The sequence below is a fragment of the Mustela erminea genome, chromosome 15 (genome assembly GCF_009829155.1).
Source record: "Mustela erminea isolate mMusErm1 chromosome 15, mMusErm1.Pri, whole genome shotgun sequence".
Classification (NCBI taxonomy): Eukaryota; Metazoa; Chordata; class Mammalia; order Carnivora; family Mustelidae; genus Mustela; species Mustela erminea.
The window spans coordinates 10,478,864-10,485,505 of NC_045628.1; the positions used below are offsets into that span (position 1 = coordinate 10,478,864).

Below are 6,642 nucleotides of genomic sequence, written 5' to 3' on the forward strand. Positions count from 1 at the left end.
GAAAGGAAACTCCATGCCTATCCCCTTTCCTGCTCCCCCTCGTCCCAGGCAACCACAGATCTGTGTCCTGTCTCTGGATTTATCCCTTCTGGATATTTCTGATAAATGGAACCATGCAATAGATGCTCCTTCATGTCTGGCTTCTTTCACTTGGCATAATGTTTTCAAGATTCATCCACTCATCTATGTAGCGTGTGTCGGAAATTCATTATTTTTTACAGTTGTATAATATTCTCTTGTATGGATAGAACATATTGTGCCCATTCATTCATCAGGTGATGGACTTCTGAGTTGTGCCCACCCCGTGGCTATTGTGAATGACGCGGCAACACGTTTCTATGCAGACACCTTTTCATTTCTCTTGTCTCTCTAGTGTCTACCTAGGAGTGGAACTGCTGGATCAAAATTCTATATTTAACTTTTTTGAGGAGTCCTCTCGCTTTCTAAAGTGCCAGCTACGAGGAGCTTTCAACCCATTTAAAACAGGTGGGGATGGAGACCTGGCGTGGGCTTTCTGTGACCCCCCGCAGTGTCCCCTCCTCTCTGCTGCATGCTAAGACCTCCATGTACCACACCACACTGCGCTGAAGTGATCCATTCCCGATTTCAGTACTCCTGACCAGCCTGCAAGTCTTCGTACAGCAGGAGTCGGTGTTGGGTTTCTTTGGGTTAATGTGTGCCTCCCACACTGTAGGTGTTCAAAAATGTTGCTGAGTCTAAATCAACTCATGAACGATTAAATTAATTCAGGTAGCATCGTTCAGTGTTTCGGTCCTTGTTTGCTAATACAACATTTCTCCTCAGGATCCCCCACAGAGAGCCGCTGAGAGGGCACGGCACCGTCATTCAACATGAGGGACATGTAAATTTGGAAAGCAATAAACCCCAGATACAGCAGTAACAAGGACGACATCCCTGCTCCCGGACGGTGCATTGAACTCATGTTTAAATTAAAAGTGAAGCGCCTTTACGTATTCCTCAGTTCTCAGTCTGTGGGCTCATTTTCTTACGCAAAATACAATCTTCAGTAACATTGACAGGACAGCTCCGTGTTGTGTCTGCGAGAAAAATGAGGTCAGTGATACACTGGTTATGTCTGTGTCGTTCGGAACGTTTGGCCTGCGAGTCCGCCCACTCTGCTTCTGCAGGAGAAGGAGTAGGTCGGGGCATCACGAAGCAGGACCAGTTCATTTTTTAAGTGCGCAGTAAACTCAGCCGTACAGTGAAATGGAACAGTTTCGCAGCCCGGTTCTCCCAGCCAGTGCTTGGCGGCGTGACGTGTTGTCTACATGCAACGCACGCCGTTCAGGAAGCTGTGCGGGAGGGCAACAGGAGCTCTGAGAAGCTCCCCGCCACTGCACCGAGGAGGCCTCCCTCTCCCCGCTGTAAGCGCTGCCGGGATGTGGAAACGCTGAGGCCGAGAAGGATCCAGCAGCAATGAAGCCACCGCGGTCGAAGTTATGCAAGATGACCAGTAGGCAAGGACGGTCTGCTCCTGAGAGATGAATCGTGAGGCATGTAAGGAGAAGAAATACTCATTCTGGGCTAAAACGGGTGATTGCAGGGTGGCGGGCCCTATGCGGAGATCAAGTTCACGGTTGCCTGGTTACCTTCTAAACCCTCCCTTCTTTCTGTGTCTGTGCTCCCCTCGCCCCATTGCGGAGACTCAGGACCAGGCATCAGCTTGGGACCTTCTCTTCTCGTCCTCAGTGTTAGCTTCCTCACGGCGCCCACATAGCCCCCAGAGTCCCCCTCACGCGTGTGTCCCAGCCTCCCCTGCCCGCAGCCACATCCTACAAACATGGTAAGCCCGCGGTAACTGGGTTATTGAAATAGCCTTCCAGCATCCAGATTCCCTGCACTCTGGCTTATTGATTAATCCCCCTCACACAGAGGCTAATTCATATTGAGAAAGTGCTAAGGACAGCCCACTCCCTCCAGAATAAGGCACGGATGGCTGGCTGGGTGTCCCAAACCTCCGCAACTTGGCCGCGACTTACCTTTCCTCACGGCAGTTGAAGTGAGCTATTTCCGATCCCCGCACACCTTCTCACTCTCTTCAGTGGGGTTCCCCAGAGTCCCCGACACGAGGATTAGAGTACAGCTGACTTCCGGAGGAAGCTAGACACAGGAGGGGAAGATGCCTCCCTCCAAAAGATGGGGCGTAATTTCCCACGGAGGGGAGCTATGGGAGCGGAAGCCTGATCGAGCAGAGGAAGTCTGCAGCTTTCTAGTAAGCCCCAGGAGCCAAGTTTACTGACCTTTCTACTCCTGCACCAGCAAGTCCTTGACTAGGGACTGGGTGGGCCGGGGCAGGGAAGGTGAGGTATAAACTCTAGACGTTTCTCGATCTCTGTGCAAGGAGGCAAAAGTGGTCCAGGTGGCCCGGGGAAGCCCTCAAAGGGTCAAGGGTGCAGACTTTTTGACCCAGGGGCCCAGGCGGGTGGGGTTGGAAGATGAAGGGAGGTAAAGGGACCTGGCAGATTCGGATGGAGTAGCAACAGCATCTTCCACACCTGCGGGGTCCTACTCCTGTACTAGGAGGGAGCTTTTCATGCCCACTTCCCCAAAGCCTGGCCAGTTTCACAGCCTAGCTCCAGAATGTCAACATATCTTCCCTAACCAACACACAGTCACACTCACACACACACTCACACTTACACACACCAAACGTCTATGAACAGATGAATGAATTTAAAAAAAAGTGATATAGCCATACAGTGGAATATTATTCAACCTTAAAAAGGAACAAAATTGGGTGCCTGGGTGGCTCAGTTGGTTAAGTGTCTGCTTTTGGCTCAGGTCATGATCCGAAGTCCTGGGATCAAGTCCTGCGTCAGGCTCCCTGCTCAGCAGGGAGTCTGCTTCTCGCTCTGCATGCTGCTCTCTCTCTCTCTCTCTCTCTCTCTGTCTCTTTCTCTTTCTGACAAATAAATAAATAAAATCTTCTTTAAAAAGGGGGGAGGACAAAATTCCAGTACATGTTTCCACATGAAACTTCAGAATGTCATGCTAAGGTACTAAAAGTCAGACACAGAAGGGAAACCATACAATTCCACTTGTATGAGGTAGATGGAACAGGAAATCCATAGAAGCAGAAGGTAAAATCCCAGTTGCCAGGGGCTGGGGTGGAGGACAGGTTGTTGTTTAGTGGGTAGAGTTTCAGACAGGGATGATGAAAAGGTTCTGAAGATCACAATAATTTTTTTTTTAAGTGCAACAGGAACTTTTAAAAAATGCTCCTAATGAATATAGGTGAGGGCTCTAAGAATTTTACCACATCCATATATGACATCTCAAAAAAATCCAAGTTTCAACCCATTCTTCGTTCTGAAGGTGGATGCTCTCATAGACCAGAACCCCGTCAGGAGTCCCTCAGGCTCCTCCAACAGTGCCCCCCTGGTAAGAGTTCAATGAATATGTGTGGAATGACTTTTCTCAATTCGAAGGAAGGCCCAGAACCCAGTCTGGGATCGGGATAGAGACCTTGATTGCTACATGTAATTCAGTCACATAAATTTTTTAGTCTTGCCCGGGGAGTTGGAGGAAAAAATTTGGAGTGGATGTTAGAACAGAGGAGAAGCTTGGGAAGTAATTTAAAGGAGAGAGACAGAGCGAGAGAGGCGGCCAAGCAACATGGAGGAAAGCCAACCTTCATGAAAAAGTTGGCAAGTGAGCTATTCTCTGTGCTGAGTTTAGGCAAAGAACTTCAAGATGGAGATAATTAACACTGGGATATGGAACCAGGGATGAGCGCGGGACCGGAAACTCCAAGGTTCTCCTTGAAGTTTGTAGGTACCGTGCTTCATACTCTATTATACATGAAAAGTGTGCATACACGTACTATGTACACACACATAAATACATACGTGCCTTTGTTTTTAGATGTTTGTGTGCACAAAAATACACACACCAGGATATACCTATTCAAACATGGGTACATAGATTGATAATGCTGTATGTGTAGATAAATGTATAAAATCTCACTGGTTTTAGAAAGGATGTCTAGAATAATTATGCTCTGATTTTACTATGAAGAGCCACATGATAACATAAAATTCTCATGCTGAACACACACTTGTGGCACTTTCACATTAGCTACAATAATTTATAATCACAACTCTTTGTTAAATGCTTCAGTAATGGTCCATCCATATTGGTCACAACATCAGTACGATAGCACGGGCTATGCACAGTTTATCCACATCAGCTTGTGCACGCTCTCTCTCTCTCTCTCTGCGACCTCTAATCGAATAGCATGTCGGTATATTAAAAAAAAAATTAGCGAACAATTGTTGGTTTTGTAAAGTCAGTTATCACCAACTGACAGTGACACAGGCACCGCAGAGTTCAGTGTTCCTTAGAATGACTTGGGCAGTCTTCCTAGGTACCACCCCTCAGCCGTTCATATTTATAATACTCTGGACGGTGAGGGTAAAGACAGGAAGAAGGAAATAGAGCCACGTTAAGGATCGTATACTGCTGCCAGAACCAACCAGTCTTGGCAAGCTCAGCTATTATGGACTGAATTATGTCTCTCCCAAACTCATCAATTGAAGCTCTGACCCCCCCGTACCTCAGAATGTGACTATCTTTCATTCTTTAAATAGGGTCTTGAAAGAGGAGATAAAGCTAAAATGAAACCCTCAGGGTGGGCTTTAATCCAATCATGCTGGTGTCCTTATAAGACAAAGAAATCTGGACACAAAAGGAGACACCAGGGGTGCACACAGAGAAAAGATCGCAGGAGGAAGCAGCGAGAAGGTGGCCATCTGCAAGCCAGTGAGAGAGGTCTCAGAAGAAACCAAATTAACTGACACATCAGTCTCAGACTTTAAGCTTCCAGAATTGTGAGAAAATACATATCTGTTGTCCAGGCCACATGGTCTGTGGTATTTTGTTATGACAGCCCGAGCAAACTAATAAACCAGCCCTTCTTACCTGTCTCAGAGCTGGCTCACCGCCTGTAGGAGTTGGTTTGAAATGTGTCACCACAATATGGTTCTCTTCATTTTCCCACCTGGGATGCCAGAAATCAGGGCAGTGAAGGCCATTAATGTCCCTGTATGTGGGAAGAAGACACTGGAAAATTACTCATCAACAATTGAGTAATACACTTGTGTCCCTTAAGGTCTGACCACAAGCCCTCACTCTCGTGTGATTGAGTGAAGAGAGCGGGCTCCAGAGGCACCAACTTCTCAATACCAGAAGCTGGCTCAGCTTGATACGATGTGTTCCTCAGCATTTCCGTGAACCAGTGTTTTGGTTGATCTGATTGAAATCACTCAAGTCTCAGGCACCAATGACATGCTGTCCAATTGCAAAACCCACTTGTCAGCAAAGGCAGGACCCACTGGAGAAAAGAGAAAATGGGTGAGACGGAGTTGATGGGTTTATTAAAAGTTTTATTGCTGAAGTTAAGAGCTGTAATCCTTTCCTACTTATTTAGAAGTCTACTGCTGTACTTCATCAAAATCTGACACCATTCTGGCAGGTATTATGAAAGTGGTTGAATAATACTTGCTTAATTAGATTAATTGCCGGCTATAATTATCTGGAGAACTTCTTCATCCTTATCGCCTTGCTTTTTTCTCAGCTCTTTCCTCCCATGGTGTTTACCAGTGGGTGCTTTGTTCAAGATGGCAGGACACTGAGAGAGTAGGAGAGAGAACGGAATTGCTGAGACCTTTGTCTCTCGAAAGACATTCCCTCCTTTAGTCACCTCTGGGCCTCTAGGATCCACCTCCAGGGGAGGGAGCATCACCGCTGGGAGACGTAGGGTTTAGTTTACAGCTGGAAATGAAGAGGAGGTTGATCTGCGTGGAGGTGCATAAGAATGGAGGGTACAGATGGAGAAAGGGGACAAGAGATTTTGAATTGTGTCCTCTGCCAGAAAATAGGTCGGAGTTATTATACTCCCATACCTGTGAATATGACCATTTTTGGATGTAAGGTCTCTGAAGAATTACTCAAGTTAAGAGGCCATATGAATCCAACATGATTGGTGTCCTCATAAGAAGAGGAACATTTGGATACAGACACAGGGGGAAGACAGCCATCTGAGGACAGAGGCGGAGACTGGATGGACGCTGCCACAAGCCAAGGAACACCTGGAGCCCCCGGAGGCTGGAGGAGGCAAGGAAGGGAGGCATCCTCCCCTAGAGCCTTCAGAGGGAAAATGATCTTGCCAACACATTGATTTCAGACTTCTGGTCTCCATCACTATTGTTTGTGGTACTCTCTTACAGAAGCCCTAGGAAACGGGTACAGGGAGACAGTGTAAGGAGCTAAAGGAACCATCTTTAAAGCTCATACCTCTATTGTTCCTGAGACATTGGGAGTGCTCAATAAACATGTTTAAATTAGTAGACTAGAATGAGAGTCACTGCCATGTACATGAGATGCACAGAACGAAAATGGGAGAAGAAAGAATGTGTGAACCAATGTCATATAATCTTTGTTTTCTTCCTTATTGGTTAGCTCGGTACTTTACAGAGAACAGGTGCTTAATGAATATGTTGATTAACTAATTCATTTCCATCATCATCTAACACTTGTTGATGGACTCTGGGTATGCAATTCTTGTTTTTTGGAATTGGAACAATGATTGCTCTGAAAAAGCAACTGGGCATCCCATCATTT

At 46.5% G+C, this 6,642-nt stretch overlaps 1 long non-coding RNA gene across 2 annotated transcripts; it reads left to right on the forward strand.

Annotated features, from left to right (window-relative positions):
• Positions 1-1,363: 1,363 nt before the first annotated feature.
• On the forward strand, positions 1,364-4,949 carry LOC116573955. Of its 2 annotated transcripts, none has more exons than XR_004279077.1 (3): positions 1,364-1,518; positions 1,671-1,804; positions 4,611-4,949. It is a non-coding gene; the product is annotated as an uncharacterized LOC116573955 (long non-coding RNA). The 2 variants fall into 2 exon arrangements; XR_004279078.1 differs by having other exon boundaries at positions 1,711-1,804.
• Positions 4,950-6,642: the final 1,693 nt, after the last annotated feature.